Genomic DNA, 19,295 nt, shown 5'->3' with positions numbered 1-19,295 from the left:
CCATATCTATGAATGTCACAGCGGTTACATTTCCCTGGTCAATCCCTCAGATTACCAAACGAAGGCAGGGTGAGGCTGTTGATATGACTGACTAGAATTACAACAAAATGTTAGGTTAGGAACTCACCAAACATTGTAGAAAGCTATTGCCATAGCATCTCAGAAATGAAGCCCTACTGAGAAGTTACGTTATGCATCAATCTATAACATATTCACAACCCTTGACTTTTTCCACATTCTGTTTTGTTACAGCCTGAATTTACAGCCTGGATTACGTTTAGATTTTTTTTTGTCACTGGCATACACACAATACCCCATAATGTCAAAGTGGTATTATGTTCTTCAAAATTTCTACAAATTAATTACAAATTAAAAGCTGAAAAGTCGTGAGTCAATAAGTATTCAATAAGTATTCAACCGAGATACTGACAGGTGCATGGATACCAACGTTCAGAGTTGGTATCCATGCAATACCTGCATGGATAGCTTCCAGATAATGAGAAACGTATCTCCTGATCACCACATGGACACAGTTTCCCATGATCTTGAGATAACAAAGGTAAAGAGTCGTTTGTTTGAATGGCCATATTAAAAGACTTCAGTAGTGATGTCAACACTTGATGTTCCACCAGGGGGCAGTGTAGCCAACGTTTTTTATTTAACCTTTATTTAACTAGGCAAGTCAGTTAAGAACAAATTCTTATTTACAAAGACAGCCTCGCCCGCCAAATCCTAACCCGGACGATGCTGGGCCAATTGTGATACAGCCTGGAACTGACCCAGGGTCTGTAGTGACGCCTCTAGCACTGAGATGCAGTGCCTTAGACCGCTGACCCAGGGTCTGTAGTGACGCCTCTAGCACTGAGATGCAGTGCCTTAGACCGCTGACCCAGGGTCTGTAGTGGCGCCTCTAGCACTGAGATGCAGTGCCTTAGACCGCTGACCCAGGGTCTGTAGTAACGCCTCTAGCACTGAGATGCAGTGCCTTAGACCGCTGACCCAGGGTCTGTAGTGACGCCTCTAGCACTGAGATGCAGTGCCTTAGACCGCTGACCCAGGGTCTGTAGTGACGCCTCTAGCACTGAGATGCAGTGCCTTAGACCGCTGACCCAGGGTCTGTAGTGACGCCTCTAGCACTGAGATGCAGTGCCTTAGACCGCTGACCCAGGGTCTGTAGTGACACCTCTAGCACTGAGATGCAGTGCCTTAGACCGCTGACCCAGGGTCTGTAGTAACGCCTCTAGCACTGAGATGCAGTGCCTTAGACCGCTGACCCAGGGTCTGTAGTGGCGCCTCTAGCACTGAGATGCAGTGCCTTAGACCGCTGACCCAGGGTCTGTAGTGACGCCTCTAGCACTGAGATGCAGTGCCTTAGACCGCTGACCCAGGGTCTGTAGTAACGCCTCTAGCACTGAGATGCAGTGCCTTAGACCGCTGACCCAGGGTCTGTAGTAACGCCTCTAGCACTGAGATGCAGTGCCTTAGACCGCTGACCCAGGGTCTGTAGTAACGCCTCTAGCACTGAGATGCAGTGCCTTAGACCGCTGACCCAGGGTCTGTAGTAACGCCTCTAGCACTGAGATGCAGTGCCTTAGACCGCTGACCCAGGGTCTGTAGTAACGCCTCTAGCACTGAGATGCAGTGCCTTAGACCGCTGACCCAGGGTCTGTAGTAACGCCTCTAGCACTGAGATGCAGAGCCTTAGACCGCTGACACAGGGTCTGTAGTAACGCCTCTAGCACTGAGATGCAGTGCCTTAGACCGCTGCGCCACTAGGGAGCCCAATGTGACTTGCTACTCAAGCACAAAGTGGACGTAGGCGTTCTTCTTGATCAACTTGTTCCTCCACATGCCAACCCCACTATTGAATAGGACTAATTTAGTGGCGTAAAGTACTTAAGTAAAAATACTTGAAAGTTATACTTAAGTAGTTTTTGGGGGTATCTGTACTTTACTATTTATAATTTTGACAACTTTTACTTCACTACATTTTTAAAGAAAATGATGTACTTTTTACTCCACTAATTTTACCTGAAACTCACAAGAACTCGTAACATTTTGAATCCTTAGCAGGACAAGAAAATTGTCTAATTCACACACTTATCAAGAGAACATCCCTGGTCATCCCTCCTGCCTCTGATCTGGTGGACTCACTAAACAGAGAACATCCCTGGTCATCCCTCCTGCCTCTGATCTGGAGGACTCACTAAACAGAGAACATCCCTGGTCATCCCTCCTGCCTCTGATCTGGTGGACTCACTAAACAGAGAACATCCCTGGTCATCCCTCCTGCCTCTGATCTGGAGGACTCACTAAACAGAGAACATCCCTGGTCATCCCTCCTGCCTCTGATCTGGAGGACTCACTAAACAGAGAACATCCCTGGTCATCCCTCCTGCCTCTGATCTGGTGGACTCACTAAACAGAGAACATCCCTGGTCATCCCTCCTGCCTCTGATCTGGAGGACTCACTAAACAGAGAACATCCCTGGTCATCCCTCCTGCCTCTGATCTGGAGGACTCACTAAACAGAGAACATCCCTGGTCATCCCTCCTGCCTCTGATCTGGTGGACTCACTAAACAGAGAACATCCCTGGTCATCCCTCCTGCCTCTGATCTGGTGGACTCACTAAACAGAGAACATCCCTGGTCATCCCTCCTGCCTCTGATCTGGAGGACTCACTAAACAGAGAACATCCCTGGTCATCCCTCCTGCCTCTGATCTGGTAGACTCACTAAACACAAGCTTAGTTTGTAAATGATATCTGATTGTTGGTGCGTGCCCCTGGCTATCCGTCAATTAAAAATAAAAAGATGCCGCCTGGTTAGCTTAATACAAGGAATTTGAAATGATTTATACTTTTACTTTTGACACATAAGTATATTTTGGCAATTACATTTACTTTTGATACTTAAGTATATTTAAAACCAAATACTTGTAGAGTTTTACTCAAGTACTATTTTACAGGGTGACTTTCACTTTTACTTGAGTCATTTTCTATTAAGGTAGATTTACTTTTACTCAAGTAGGACAATTGGTTACTTTTTCCACCACTGGACTAATTCTCAGCACAAAGACTACTAGACCAAGCTACGTAGTAGGCTACATGAGGTATGTGAACAGGGCTGCTGTACATTTCATTTGAATGCTCTTACTTGCGATGGATATATTGCTATATATATTGGAATTATTGGATTACCAGTCTGATGTTGAAAAACTGTTCACGTGAGCTTCCAAGTCGGAAATACAAGTGGGAGAATCTGGTATCATCTTTGTGCCCCTAGTTTACAAGTCGTGACGTTTCATGATAAGATAGCTAATTCATTAACCAACCTCAGCTAGCTGGCTAACTCACTGTTATTGTCAATCTCATTGATCCAAAATCATTCAGACTTCAAAAGTACTTCAACACAATGAAGTCTAATGAATAACTTAATAACTTTAAATTACACCCTGAAGCAGATAAGTCTGTATTGCTGAATTATTTTCCTTAATTACAGTCTCCAATCCACCATTACTGTATAGTTAATTTGCAAAAATTTGGTAGATAATAGCTGATTTTGCTGTTTTTTCCAACAATGACCAATGCAAATGTTTGCAAGAAAAACAAGATAAAGGTACAGAACTCGTCGAAAATATTGAAAATACTAAGATGATTACGTGACACAGATATGCTATTATAGTGAACTATTCCTTTAAAAGCACATAGATTAGGTCAGAGTTCGACCAAAATGAGCATCTATATAGTGACAAGTGACTGGAATAAATTTCCACAAAGGCAGAAAGCAGGCGGGAGGAGGCGGGAATATTTTAGCCAATTCGCAGGTTCGCATGTGAACAACAGGCACAACAACAGGCACAAAGTTGCAACCTAAAAATGACAAAACTTCTATTTGATCAAATAAGTTTCATGTAGCAAATTAGCAATTACATTTTATGATGACAAAACTCGACACTCTCCCATTGACCTGCAAAGCAAAAAATCCCCACTTCTACTTGATAACGGTTTATTTTCATGGTGGAAAGATTTTGGGCGAAGTCAGCCCTCTTGCTTCGCCTCTTCCTCTCTGGCTTCCCCAGAATCTCCTCATTGCCACCTATAAAAATGTACCTACATTTAGGCTACTGTTTATTTGTGTATTTCACACTATGTTGGGGTAAAAATCTGATAATAATGCTTGTATGGATGTCGTCCCCAATACCTGCATTATACATAAAAAAGGTGCAACTTCCACCAATCGATTTCAAGCTTATCCAAACGGTAGTTAGCATTTAGCAAAAAAAAAAAAAAAAAAACACCACCCAAAATGGACAACATCTAAATTTCATGCTGCAAAAACAGCAAAATATATCCAAATCGGATTTTAGTAACCACATTCAGATTTGGGTTCAAATACTATTTAGGGTATTTCATAGACATTTTGGTTTAAGTATTTTGTTGTTTCTTCTTTGAAAATACAAGTAGTTGAATATTGGATTGTATTTGTAGATACACTTGGAAAGTATTGGCATATTTGAAAATACTCAAATACACAGACAAGTGTATTTTCAAATAAAAATATTTAAATACTACATGCATTTGAACCCAGGTCAGTTTGCTCCTAGGGGTATTTGAAATAAGTCTTTGGAAATAAGTATTTGAAAATCGTTTTGGCTATTTATAGAAAGTTATTTGAAAATATTTTCAAATACTTCAAATAGAGGTAGCTCAGTGGCAGTCGGTGCCTTACAAAATAAGGAAGGACAATTTTTTGTTGTTGATGAGATTGGCCTCATTTCTATTACAGCATATTTCTATTATTCCATTCACCCAGTTCAATTAATATCGATAGATTTAGGCTACTACATGATATTCAAATTTTCCCTTTACCCATCATGAAGTTTCTACAACCTAGCCTATGAATGAAAGTTTACAACCTCGGTGCACACAGGTTGAGAGCATACACCCCTGATCACACATAAACACAGTTCACTTTCATAGCAGCCACATTGTATTCCTTCTCGCATCAGCTGTATATGACAAGGAGAAAAAAAACTTTTCAAGCCAAACCAAGCCATTGTCAACATAGCTAAGGCGTTTGTAAACCCGTTACAGTGTATAGTCAGTAAGCAGTTTATCAGTTAAATCGGTGGGCCCCGGTGGCAATAACACCCCTTGTACTTTGTTCCTAGTATTAATTAATTCGCATTCATGACATTTTATCATAAATACTTACGCATATCTCAATTGTCTTGAATATCTTAACAATCATTAAGATCTGAACTCAAAACAAAGTTGAGGCTCAACCATTAATTATTGTCAAACCATTGACCAAGTTAATCTTGCAGTAGGCTTACTACATACTAGTAAAACCAGTCAATATCAGGATGCTGTTTGAATCCCATGATTGGTTGCCTTTCAATATGCTAACTTTATTGGGTTTGGGTTTTTCACAAAGTCATTCAAAAGATTAAGCATTTGACCATTCATGGACAGTCTTTAAAATACTTTAAGTCAGAAGCAGATAGTTGCACAAATAAGTCTTATTATTTAGGCATGGCAGGTGTCCATAGCAACGGCTAAATTTGGAGGGGGAAAAAAAGGAAAATATATATTCAAGAGAAACAGTAATCACTTGTACTATAGGACGTAATGAGGAATCTGAAAAAACAATCATAGATTTTACATTCAAAGCGCGATGTCAATGCTTTACACCATACCACACTCCAAAGCCATACACAACATAGACTTCTGAAGACGGGTATGTTGTATGAAAGAGATACAGTGCCACTGTATCTTGTTAGCTCTCATAACCTTTGACCTCTCTATAATTGTTATGCTTGCAGATGAAATCTCGCCTTACTTTGGTGCCAATGGCCTGCTGGCCAGTTTCTCATGCAGCTTCTGTAACGATCTACAAAAGTTTAGTCCCAATTACACATTGCATCAGAGATAGAGAACATTTAAAAACACACATACACAAACATACACTAATAAAGTATTTGTCATTCAGGAAACAAAGGTATTGTTTTCTGTTATTGCAGAATGGGTAGATGCATACTGACAATCTGAAAATATAAGGTCTTTATAAACTTGACCCATAGATTAATAACTGTGTTGCAAGGGTAACTTGTTAAGAAAGCCAGCTATTTCACAATAATGAAGCCACGAGCCAGAAGCTCATTGCTTGTTTCAGAAAATAGCGCCGTGATTTAGGCTAATAGCAAGGGTGAACTATCAAGAGACAAACATACTGTATAATCTGTGATGACTACAGTGTTGTACTAAAAGTTTACTAATCCATTAAACCATAAACCAATTTATAATGACAGAGGGACTCTTAAAAAGTCCCTAAATAAGACAAATTTGACAAACCTGGTAAAATAAAGTTTAAATTATATTATATAAAGAGGTATGTAGGCTAATCGTGAACACAAATATTTTGTTGTTGATCAACAGAAACTGTTAAGAAAAGCGCAACAACCAAATTATGAAATAGTTTAAGTCTAGCTGCTATCATCTTCACAAGACGACATGCCAAATGTACTGTATTTCTTAAATCAATACATTTAATGACAATACATTTGAGTGTGATTTAGGCTAGGTAGCAAAATACTATCATTTGCACAACCACTGGATAATGTGTAAGGCCGTTGCAGACACAAATAGTCAGTGAACAAATAAAACCTTGACCAGCTACATGTACTGCACCTTCAGAAAGTATTCATACCCCTCACCTTATTCCACATTTTGTTGTGTTACAGCCTTACATCTATTCACACTGTCAATTAGGTTAGTATTGTGGAGTAAGTACAATGTTGTTGATCCATCCCCAGTTTTCTCCTATCACAGCCATTAAAACTATGTAACTGTTTTAAAATCACCATTGGCCTCATAGTGAAATCCCTGATGCGGTTTCCTTCCTCTCCGGCAAATGAGTTAGGAAGGACGCCTGTATCTTTGTAGTGACTGGGTGTATTGATACACCATCCAAAGTAGAATAAAAAAACTTCACCATACTCAAAGGGATATTCATGTATTTTTACCCATCTACCAATAGGCCCCCTTATTTGTGAAAATGCCTCACTGCTTGACTGAGGGACCTTACCGACAATTGTATGTGTGGGATACAGAGATGAGGTAGTCATTCAAAAATCATGTTCAAAACTATTATTGCACACAGAGTGAGTCCATCGAACTTATTACATGACATGTTAAGCACATTTTTACTGGAGGCAAAAGAAATGAACACCTGTTTAGGCAAGGTGCTGGCTAGCGGGGTAGAACACCTGTTTAGGCGAGGTGCTGGCTAGCGGGGTAGAACACCTGTTTAGGCGAGGTGCTGGCTAGCGGGGTAGAACACCTGTTTAGGCGAGGTGCTGGCTAGCGGGGTAGAACACCTGTTTAGGCGAGGTGCTGGCTAGCGGGGTAGAACACCTGTTTAGGCGAGGTGCTGGCTAGCGGGGTAGAACACCTGTTTAGGCGAGGTGCTGGCTAGCGGGGTAGAACACCTGTTTAGGCGAGGTGCTGGCTAGCGGGGTAGAACACTTGAAAAAGAAAAGGAGAGGCGCACACTCTAGGAGCTCAGATGCAAAAATGTAATAACCTAATAACTAACGTTTCAACAGACAAGCTGTCTTCATCAGGGTATAATGACAAACACTGCAGGTCACTAGTTTATATCGTTTCAAAGGACACACAGGTGTCTTTAATCATGGCTGGGTGTGGCTTGATTTCATTGGTTAATTTACAGATATAAATAGAACATATAAAAAGCATGAATGGATAACATATGATCATAGATACAATTTGGCTACATAAGACCACAAACATTTACAATGGATAGCAAAATCACAATAATCTAAATGTTTACTCCTGAACTTATTAAGGATTGCCATAACAAAGGGGTTGAATACTTATTGACTTAAGACATTTGAGCTTTTCATTTGTTATTCATATGTAAAAAAAAATATTCAAAAAACATAATTCCACTTTGACATTATGTGCTATTGTATGCAGACTAGAGACAAAAAAATCTAAATGTAATACATTTTAAATTCAGGCTGTAACACAACAAAATGTGGAAAAAGTAAAGTGGTGTGAGTACTTTCTGAAGGAACTGTATATGTCATTATGCCAAATATTTCCTTGGGCTAAATGTAATTGTCCTTTTCAGTGTAAAATGTCCTACAGCAGGCCACCATAGCTTGCATGAACATATTGCCATTAATTATCCCACACAGCAAAACAATCGATAAGAGATTAAACACGTAAGACAAGCTGCTTTTACTGTGCAAGACATGCAAGTTGATACAACATGTAAAGGCAAGTAGAGAGCAGAAATTCTTAGAAACAAACATGGTTCACTTGAAAGAAAAATAACAGTGTGTCTGGATCGTAAGGCCATATCCCCATTGTTACCTGTTCTCTCTTACCCTTACAAGAAAGCACACGTGTCAAAATCTGCCTAAAATGTTAGCTACCTAGATGTTTAATTGTCTGAATCAGTCAGCACACCTTCCTAAAAATAATACCGGGAAGCAAGCTTCTATAAAGTGTCTATGATCAGTATAATTTGATAATCGTGATTCATTTCATGCAGGAAGTGTTCGTAAAGAACAATAATGCAGAAATCGGAGACCGTCTGTTTCTTCAGTGGATACTCATTAGGAAAAGATAGATTTGTTTGTGCATAAACAAATAGGATTTCATAATAATAGCAGGTCTAACTGTTTTCATGGGTAAAACAAAACATCTAAAGATATGACTGTCAGCTATTTCCAAAAAAACGAATTGCTACCCTATTAATAATAAAGTAACAATGAGGTGTGGAAAGTCCTAATAGCCTTTACTTTTGTGGGTCAACTCTGGCTTTACAACACAAATGCCATTGTGTCGATAATACGTCTCAGGTTTTTCCACTGCACACCAATGTCACTGTGCCTTTTTTAATGACCTGTAGGCTAGTCCGTCATACAATTTTGGCCACTATGCTGAGTGTTTTTCACTAGCATGGGGCCTAAACGTCTTTTCAGGAGGCCTAGGTGTAAACAAATAGAATATAAACTTACTCTGGCATTATCCACAAAAAGTTACAGAAGAGTCTCTATTTTATTTATTTTCTTAAACCATCTCCAGATACTTTCCCTTTTGAATACACAGTGATCTAACCATGACTTGTAGAAAACCATATGGGTAGAAGGGTTAGCTAAGGACACACATGCACCTTGGCAAACATACAATTTCCCTATTAGAAACCAAGATATATTTTTGGCATCAGTGAAATTCCTGAGCCCTTGTGTATGTTTAAAGAGTAAGATGGAGAAGAAAGTATTTACATGCCCCTGTCTTTAGCCCAAATAAAATACATGTTTAAGGAATTCAAGCACATCACAATACGTTTGACAAAGAAAGTACAGAGACACTACCGTACAGGATAAAATAGATTCTGAAACAATAAATGGCTGTACGTTACAAAGTCCTTAGATCTTCACATGAGAGAAATGACAATCTACCTTAAAGTTCACTAAATATTTTAACAAGTGTTAGTGCTATGTTTGCCAATCCTATGACACCCCCACTGTGGTATTTTTTTTGGGGGGGGGAGTGCTGAGAAAATGCATGGTTTGAATAATAATGTTTATTTTTTGTTTTTTTTACTCAAACTTGTCTAACAAATCACATTACATAAAAAAGGAAATGTTATTTTCCATGGTGCGGCTTGGCTGCAGCGTGGGTTTGGTTGAATTCACCCTATCTATCTGACGATCAAGCCGATTCACTGTACATTTTAAGAAGCAGTCACCTTAGATCTGGCACAGAAAACTGACTGACAGAGTACTGGCAAATAAATAAACTAGAATATTGCCTAACTGAAATCCTTTCAACAAATTCTCACCGATACTTGATGAACCAGTTGGGTTTTGCCATCTCAAGTATTATTTGAGTTATATGACCATTTCTCAGGTCAGGATTAGACGGCTAAGTGACTGTCACAGGGTAAGAATGTTAACAGCAGCCAGCAATCTGCTCAGATAGCTTGAACGCCAACTAACCAGTCAATTACCAGAGTTTGGTAGTTTACAAGCTTGTCACTATTGTGAAGTTTAATAGTTTTGTCAAATAAATGATCAAGCCTAGTGATCACATAGTGTTGTGGTTTTACCCTCCTCCATATTTTCCATCAGTAACATGTGTTAACGACTCTACTTCCTGTGAAAATAGAGTAACTCCCATAGCACTGGTTGTAGTACACTTAGCAATGGAAGGCACATACCCCTCAACTTTCTTTCCAACACTTTCACATGACGTAGACACACGCTTATTACCTCCTTGGCCTACTAGGCATATGTCCTTGGCAGTAGTCAAATAATGGTTGCTAATGGCAACGACACTACAATACGCTAAGTACAAAAGTTTTAAACAGCAAATACAAAACTAGGAATGTTTAAATAATTACAAATCATATCAACAGCCAAAATACAAGTCCACCAACTTCTATGTAGCAGAGTGTGGCAACATTTCTGCATGTAGGCTAGGCCTGTGAGAGAAATCTGTGTCACACAATGTAGGGAAAATAGCACTATTAAGCTTAAATCATTTCATAGAGGATATGCTCAGACAATTACTACTGAATAAAATATTTTAAGCTCACTTTTCCTCCTCTGCTTGAACTTTAGGTAAAGGCTACTCTTTACATGTTCATATTCCAAAGGGCTGCTACTCTGTTCTTTATTTGACTCTTATTATTATCTATCCTGATGTCTAGTCACTTTACCCTGAATGCATGTACATATCTACCTCAAATACCTTATTATTATCTATCCTGATGTCTAGTCACTTTACCCTGCCTTCATGTACATATCTACCTCAAATACCTTATTATTATCTATCCTGATGTCTAGTCACTTTACCCTGAATGCATGTACATATCTACCTCAAATACCTTATTATTATCTATCCTGATGTCTAGTCACTTTACCCTGAACGCATGTACATATCTACCTCAAATACCTTATTATTATCTATCCTGATGCCTAGTCACTTTACCCTGAACGCATGTACATATCTACCTCAAATACCTTATTATTATCTATCCTGATGTCTAGTCACTTTACCCTGAACGCATGTACATATCTACCTCAAATAGCTTATTATTATCTATCCTGATGTCTAGTCACTTTACCCTGAACGCATGTACATATCTACCTCAAATACCTTATTATTATCTATCCTGATGCCTAGTCACTTTACCCTGAACGCATGTACATATCTACCTCAAATACCTTATTATTATCTATCCTGATGTCTAGTCACTTTACCCTGAACGCATGTGCATATCTACCTCAAATACCTTATTATTATCTATCCTGATGTCTAGTCACTTTACCCTGAACGCATGTACATATCTACCTCAAATACCTTATTATTATCTATCCTGATGTCTAGTCACTTTACCCTGAACGCATGTACATATCTACCTCAAATACCTTATTATTATCTATCCTGATGCCTAGTCACTTTACCCTGAACGCATGTACATATCTACCTCAAATACCTTATTATTATCTATCCTGATGTCTAGTCACTTTACCCTGCCTTCATGTACATATCTACCTCAAAAACCTTATTATTATCTATCCTGATGCCTAGTCACTTTACCCTGAACGCATGTGCATATCTACCTCAAATACCTCGTACTTCTGCACATTGATCTGGTACTCCTTGTATATAGCTCCACATTGATCTGGTACTCCTTGTATATAGCTCCACATTGATCTGGTACTCCCTGTATATAGCTCCACATTGATCTGGTACTGGTACTCCCTGTATATAGCTCCACATTGATCTGGTACTCCCTGTATAGAGCTCCACATTGATCTGGTACTGGTACTCCCTGTATATAGCTCCACATTGATCTGGTACTCCCTGTATATAACTCCACATTGATCTGGTACTCCCTGTATATAGCTCCACATTGATCTGGTACTGGTACTCCCTGTATATAGCTCCACATTGATCTGGTACTCCCTGTATATAACTCCACATTGATCTGGTACTCCCTGTATATAGCTCCACATTGATCTGGTACTGGTACTCCCTGTATATAGCTCCACATTGATCTGGCACTCCCTGTATATAGCTCCACATTGATCTGGTACTCCTTGTATATAGCTCCACATTGATCTGGTACTCCCTGTATATAGCTCCACATTGATCTGGTACTGGTACTCCCTGTATATAGCTCCACATTGATCTGGTACTCCCTGTATAGAGCTCCACATTGATCTGGTACTGGTACTCCCTGTATATAGCTCTACATTGATCTGGTACTCCCTGTATATAGCTCCACATTGATCTGGTACTCCCTGTATATAGCTCCACATTGATCTGGTACTGGTACTCCCTGTATATAGCTCCACATTGATCTGGTACTCCCTGTATATAGCTCCACATTGATCTGGTACTCCCTGTATATAGCTCCACATTGATCTGGTACTCCCTGTATATAACTCCACATTGATCTGGTACTCCCTGTATATAGCTCCACATTGATCTGGTACTGGTACTCCCTGTATATAGCTCCACATTATCTGGTACTCCCTGTATATAGCTCCACATTGATCTGGTACTCCCTGTATATAGCTCCACATTGATCTGGTACTGGTACTCCCTGTATATAGCTCCACATTGATCTGGTACTCCCTGTATATAGCTCCACATTGATCTGGTACTGGTACTCCCTGTATATAACTCCACATTGATCTGGTACTGGTACTCCCTGTATATAGCTCCACATTGATCTGATACTGGTACTCCCTGTATATAACTCCACATTGATCTGGTACTCCCTGTATATAACTCCACATTGATCTGGTACTGGTACTCCCTGTATATAGCTCCACATTGATCTGGTACTGGTACTCCCTGTATATAGCTCCACATTGATCTGGTACTCCCTGTATATAGCTCCACATTGATCTGGTACTCCCTGTATATAGCTCCACATTGATCTGGTACTCCCTGTATATAACTCCACATTGATCTGGTACTCCCTGTATATAGCTCCACATTGATCTGGTACTCCCTTATATAGCTCCATTCTCGTGTATTTTATTTTATTCTTCTTGTGTTACTATTTTCTTTTTAAAACTCTGCATTGTTGGGAAGGGCTCATAATCAAGCATTTCACTGTAAAGTCCTCACAAGTTGTATTCGGGTGCATGTGACAAATAAAATTATATTTTTTAAGTATCATTAAGAGGACATGATATGGTAATGTATACTTGTTACTGAATTTTACACATCTTCAAATTGTCAGGATATATTTCAGGACTAAAATGAGCTATTTCCAGCATGACATCTTAAAGCGTGCTCCTGAAAGGCCTATAATGGGCTTTCAAAAAAATGACCAATATTGTCATCCGTGCCCCAGATTACACACGATTATACGTTTCTTAGTTGATTATAGCCTAATGCTCAAATATCATTACATAATGTGTCGGGGAACCTCAGTCTCACATTTACTGATTTACTCAGCCAATGAGAACAACACTGCTGTTGTTTAGCTAATTGAGGGTTTTCTATGTCTTCAGTTTAAAGGCTTGCTGTGCTGAAGAGAAGGGGAGGCCCCAGCGTTCTGCGGAGGGGAGGCACTATAAGAGTGGGTCCTCCATTTACAAATATCTCAATATGTCAATATTTGAGTGACCAGTTGCCAGAGAGATGACAGCTGGGCTTGCTAACCCTGGAGAACACTCTCTGCAAGGAGGCAGCTTTGATTGAACATCAGGCTTCTAAGTTGGTTGGACGTTGGAACTATGAAAACTGAGAGGCTGAAACCTTTCTATGTGCTTGAGCAAAAGAGGAGAGGAAGTCATACTAAAACTGCAAATACATTTTTTCCTCTAGCTTTGTAATAGTTACAATCCATTAACAAATACATTTCTAAACAAGATTTGGAACCCATTGCTTGATTATGGAATGAACTACACAAACAAGCACGTGGTACCCTTGAGAGCTGAAGGGTATACCATTACATTTTCATCATACTTTTGTTCTGTTAGCACAAATAGGCTACATGGCTTACCTTTCAATTTAAACTGGACGCCTCCGAAACCTCCCCACCTGGCAATGACATCCCAGATCACATTTGATGTCCTGGCAGTGCCTTCGTGAGCCAATCCAGAACTATCGCTATGGACAAAATACTGAATCAATTATTGCATTTAATAGTTTTTTTGTTGTGATTGCTCATATGAAGAGTTCGTGTAAGACATTGGTTTGCAAACAAACTCCTTGAACTCTGCTAGCCTCTCTAAATTGTAGCCAGAAGAAACAGGTTTTTCCTTCACAAACTGAAAATATGTTGTGATAGTTGTAGGTACTATGTAACGATGTGCATGTAGTTACACTGTTATTGTTATTACAATTACAATGGGACAACTGGGCCAGTTTACTATCTGTTGTGGTTCAATTAATACACTCTGTATGAAAATCAGATTCAACAGAAATGGAACAGCATAGATGGATGTTGGATGCCAAACTCTCTCTAAAGAATAGGCCTAAATGAGCCAGTAAACAACAACCAATTGCAATACTTCACGATACTGGCACTTATTACAACAACTACAATTTCATCCATCATAGCATACTCTGCACACATCCTCAAATCACTACAATAGTGGATGTTTTCAGTCCAAACTTGCCATATCAAACCAAAATAGTTAACATAAAATAGCATCTCTCCATCTCATCATCAAAGCGAAAATGGATCATGATACAGAAAAATTAGAGGGTACAATTATTCTTTAGAATGTACATTTGAGTTATGAGTTTTATCTTAGCTCAAGATGTGTATCAGTAAGCTCCTTGTCAACAGGCATTTCAAACAAAGGATACCTCAATGTATGTTTGCTATACTACAGTTCAGCACACATGATACTATTCTTCATCATGTATATAGAAAACAGCCTATGATTCACGTGATCATTTAGTGAAGATCTATTAGCCATATGTAGGACTATACCAATTTCAGGATTCTGTGAAGGGATTGTTATCCAAAGTTTGCAGGACTTAGGCCTCCAATGCAGCATAGGCCCAACAATGAGACATGATGGCATCAGTCCAAAGAAAGGCTGCGAATTAATCTTGAATATGTTTTCACTTCATAAAGGCCTGTGTAAGATTTAGGTTACACCTGTCAACTATATAACCTCATGAAAATCACAGAGTTATAGGTGCTTAGCAATTCACACCTCTCTGAAAGCACAGACTGCATACCAGCAATTTACGGCACCCTCAATAATATTAATACTAATAATAATAATAATAATAGTAATTGAACATCCATAGTGATACTTCTGAGCCCAATTGTTTTTATATATCCACAAAATATCTGATCGCAATTTAACGTTCATTGGGTGTGGTCTATGACGTCACAAGAACGACCAAATTACATGTATTTAGGAGGAGATGCGACACGCAACACACGCATGTCAGTAGCAGCCAGTGTACATGTGCGGTCAAACGTGTGGCCGGTCATCCATCACAACTCACAGTGCCAAGCAAAGTTTCTGTTGTGGAGTTACCGGTATATCAAGCTATATAAAGTAGGCCTATTATATATAGTCTATAGGACAGAAAATACTCAATAGTAGTCTATAACCATTAGTAAGTAGGCGGTGAATGGGATACAAGCCGAACCGAAACAAGTTCTACTTAAAAATGTAATTATCCGAAAAGGACATTGTGAACAATCTCTAACTGATTCAATAAAGTTTGACATAATGGACGACGTGATATAGCCCTACAGTAGCCTATTATTCACCCAAAAAACCCTTCAACCTGCAACATTTGTACCATTATGGAAAATTGATATTTCAGCGAAAAAAATGTAGATGTTAGATATGATCATATAGTGTAGTCCGAGTTTGGTCTAATATTGAGCAAGTCAACACATAGGCCTACCGAGGAGGCTCATACTGAGTCAATCGTGCCTCCAAGGTCATCTCTTTGAGTGTTTCAAATGTGCTGTCGTGAGTCCTATCTTTTGCAATCACCTCAAAAGATTCGAAGATTGATGTTTCTCTGCCGTTTCATTCTAATAGGCTATACTCCTAACCTTGACCAGGTCTGCTGCTGAAATCCACATGCGGCGCTGAGGCAACAGTCTCAACAACTTTGAGAGATGGACAGGATGTTTTGCCCAAGTGATCAACTGTCTAATCAACCGTCACTAAAATTGTTAAAACTAATAAAACTGTTTGTGTTTTCGGGGCTAGGCCCATATCTCAGTGGATAAGACAACCTCTTGATGAACCAATTCACTGTCTCAAGCACCCGTGTGCTGTCATTTATAATACAAATCGGACGGTCTCTCATAAGCCACATTTATGGGTGAAATGGTGAGAAGTAGATTATAAACTACTCATATCTTATTTCTAGATTCAAATCTTTTTAAAATGGTCCCTCTTCTAATTTCCTATACGGTCATGTGCGTTAAAATAGCCTAGCTGGAATTGCGCAACACAGATCGTGACAATAAAAGAGGGCATTCATTTTGTAAAACATGGCACCAAAATCCAGAGCAGATGGACAATCTTTCTTTTATCGGTGAACTAAATCAGCACTGTCTTTTATACTTTTAGCGGAGGATATTGGCTCAAAATGTAGGCTATCTTTGTGAGTCAGGCAGATGTTAATGTATAATTTAATTTGACAAATGTCAGACACCATGCATCCTAATTTTAACTTCTGGTACAGCATGTGCCAAAAGATTGGTTGGAGGGTTTTATTGCGATTTTACTTCTATTTCGTGCCAACAAGTGTTGACTTGATAAAGGTTGGGCAAATTTGGGCATAGTCCGAGAAAATAGCCAACAGACTGAGTTACATGGTGGTTTTAAATTGCATGCCCGCTCCTTCTCATTCACAAATTAAAGACCATTATAAATGTGTTTATTCCGCTTTCCTTACTACACCGCCTGCACTGGACTCCAGATGTTTCGAGCAAATTATCCTTATTTTGTCTCACTTGTCTCATCCATTTTTAACCATGGCGTCTCATTCACAATGACGTTTTCAAACAGACAGAAGTAGAACTGAGTCAACACAATTCATATCTCTGTCAAAAATCGGAAGGAGTAAAACTAAGGAAATAAGCATTGATGTTGAGAATAATGACAGATGACAACCTGGGACGTCATGACAGTGTGCAGCGCGTCTTTTTTGTCGGGTGCAATGTAAACGGACCAGGCTATTGTAAAACTAGACTGTCTGCAATCAATAAACCCCACAATAGCATATGTCATTCTGCATTTAAGTTCTAATTCAATGAGCCTCTGGAATTAAATAAAGTTTTTGATTCTGATGTATATTTTGGTGGGAAATCAAGAAATGGAGGCAATGGAACTCAGCGAAAAATGTTCCGTAGGCTGTTCTAAGCTTCACTTCCTATTAAGTTTTGTATATCTCATATATTGGGAATAACTGTCGTTTCTCTTCTTATAAATAGCCTAACATAGATACTATTAACACCCGCCCCTTCCCTCACTTTTCCTATTTCTTACCTGCTGTCCTAAGCTTGTTCTCCAGTGGCGACAGCGTTTCGCAGCTTCCCCGGTTTTTCCCCGGCAAGGCTTCGAGTTTTTTAATATTTTCCCTTACTTTGTTTCATTTCTCACTTCCATCTTCTTTCATCTCATCAATAAACACACGCTGCAGCCTACCTTCATAGAGGACCTAAACGAGTTTAAAATGTACCCACCCATTTTTTAACTATACGTTGAATATTTTGGACAGGCACGCCTTTTCACTTACGATTGGAACAGAGAGCCATCTCTTGAGCGGTGTAGGTTGGAAGATATATCGGTCAGCGTGGTTTTGCCCCAATCATTGAGTCGTATACCCTCTCTACGGAGCGCGGTGGGACGGTGAAACTGGCTCCATTGGGGCTCTGAAGTAGTAAATGTTCCTCCTACGCAGACGGGGAAGTTTTTTGATCCAATATGGACAACCGAAGGCTGTAGTTTCTTAATTAAATTCTGCTCTCTGGGTCTTGAAATGCTCATCCATGCAGAATGTATGTCTTGTTCGCAGAATGTTCTCTAAGGAAATCATTGTTATAGAGGTCATCAAGTGTTCATTTCGTCTTACAAGCTTTTATCCGAAAATATAATGAAGCAGGCCTATATTGGAATTATTACTCTTGGTCTATAATTTAAACAGAAGCACTCTCTCAAGTCTCAATATTCCATCCTCGATCAAAAGGGCAGTCAATTGAGAAAAATGTCGATCATGTGTCTGTACTTTGCATTGGACAATGTCGTTGTCAGTAACCGCTACCGATTGGTTTGCAGCTTTATATTGGATGACGTACCCGCCTATCATTTTTAGCACCAACAAGCTAGATTGCCTGCCGTGTCTTTTACTTTCTACGCATTTCTATTTTCTCATTTATTTATTTTTCAACGTCCCTAGCTGACCTCAAGCCAAGTGGGGGGAAAAATGCTGACGGTTTAGCTGGCCAATCAGATTGAGTAAAGCAATATTAAAAAATGTTGTTCTCCAATGCGTTCACATATAGACAGACCTACATTATGTTCTGACTGGCAAGAAATAAAGAATAGTGACCCCCCTTCCTCGTACCCCCTCCGTGTGCCCCCTCCTCGTCTAGACAGTGACAGGTGTGTGTGGTGTGTGCGCGCGCGCTTGTCTGATGTCTAGACTGGAATAATCAACCTTAAACTGAGCTGAAGTTAATGTTTATTGTATATTCTAAACGTGGGGTATTAGTTGCAGGCAACACCACGACGTAGAACGTATCTGCAAAATCCCAAGTGTCATCTACGTTCTCATACTTATCAGGAGGTTATGTTTCATGAATAAAGCTATGTTGTAAGATAATTGGGCTACGTGTGTCATAGCATAATAACAATAATGCGCGTGCTTCGGCCTACTATATTAGATTATGAAAGACAACATGGAAGAGAACCATTGAGAAAATGTAGCCCATTAAAATGATATAAACGTATTTCCTTTTTCGCTTAGTACAGTAAGACAAATCTCATAACTACAAACAATGTACAGTATAGCTGGGTGTTGCGTCAAACAAACGCCATTTCTCATGGCAGTAGCCTAAATGTTCTTCCCGATTTGTAGATTTCCGGATATTGTGAGACGTGTACTTTTAGTTGATTACGAGCGCCATCTGGCGGATATTTGTATGTCATTTTATTATGGGTTCAGGTTCAGGGGAGGACACTCAGTATCACAGGGGCTGTTAACTGCTAGACTATTAACCTACATATAAA

The 19,295-nt window shown here is 39.5% G+C and overlaps 1 protein-coding gene across 2 annotated transcripts in view; it reads right to left on the bottom strand.

The window, feature by feature from the left end:
* The window catches only part of zbtb20 (zinc finger and BTB domain containing 20), a 54,483-nt gene extending 36,723 nt beyond the window's left edge, over positions 1–17,760 (bottom strand). The window contains exons 1-2 of one of the 2 annotated variants that reach the window (XM_014129335.3): positions 17,553–17,759; positions 14,072–14,178 (exon numbers count right to left, since the gene is read on the bottom strand). The gene's annotated coding sequence lies outside the window, so the exon portion shown is untranslated. Of the gene's footprint in view, positions 1–14,071; positions 14,179–17,552 lie in introns of both variants that reach the window. The other variant, XM_014129337.3, reaches the window with a different exon arrangement.
* Between the last annotated feature and the right edge of the window lie 1,535 nt (positions 17,761–19,295).

Source organism: Salmo salar, chromosome 11 (assembly GCF_965601325.2).
Source record: "Salmo salar chromosome 11, fSalSal1, whole genome shotgun sequence".
In the NCBI taxonomy this organism is placed as follows: Eukaryota; Metazoa; Chordata; class Actinopteri; order Salmoniformes; family Salmonidae; genus Salmo; species Salmo salar.
The sequence above is the reverse complement of the archived record's forward strand: the minus strand, read 5'-3'. Positions and strand labels throughout refer to the sequence as shown.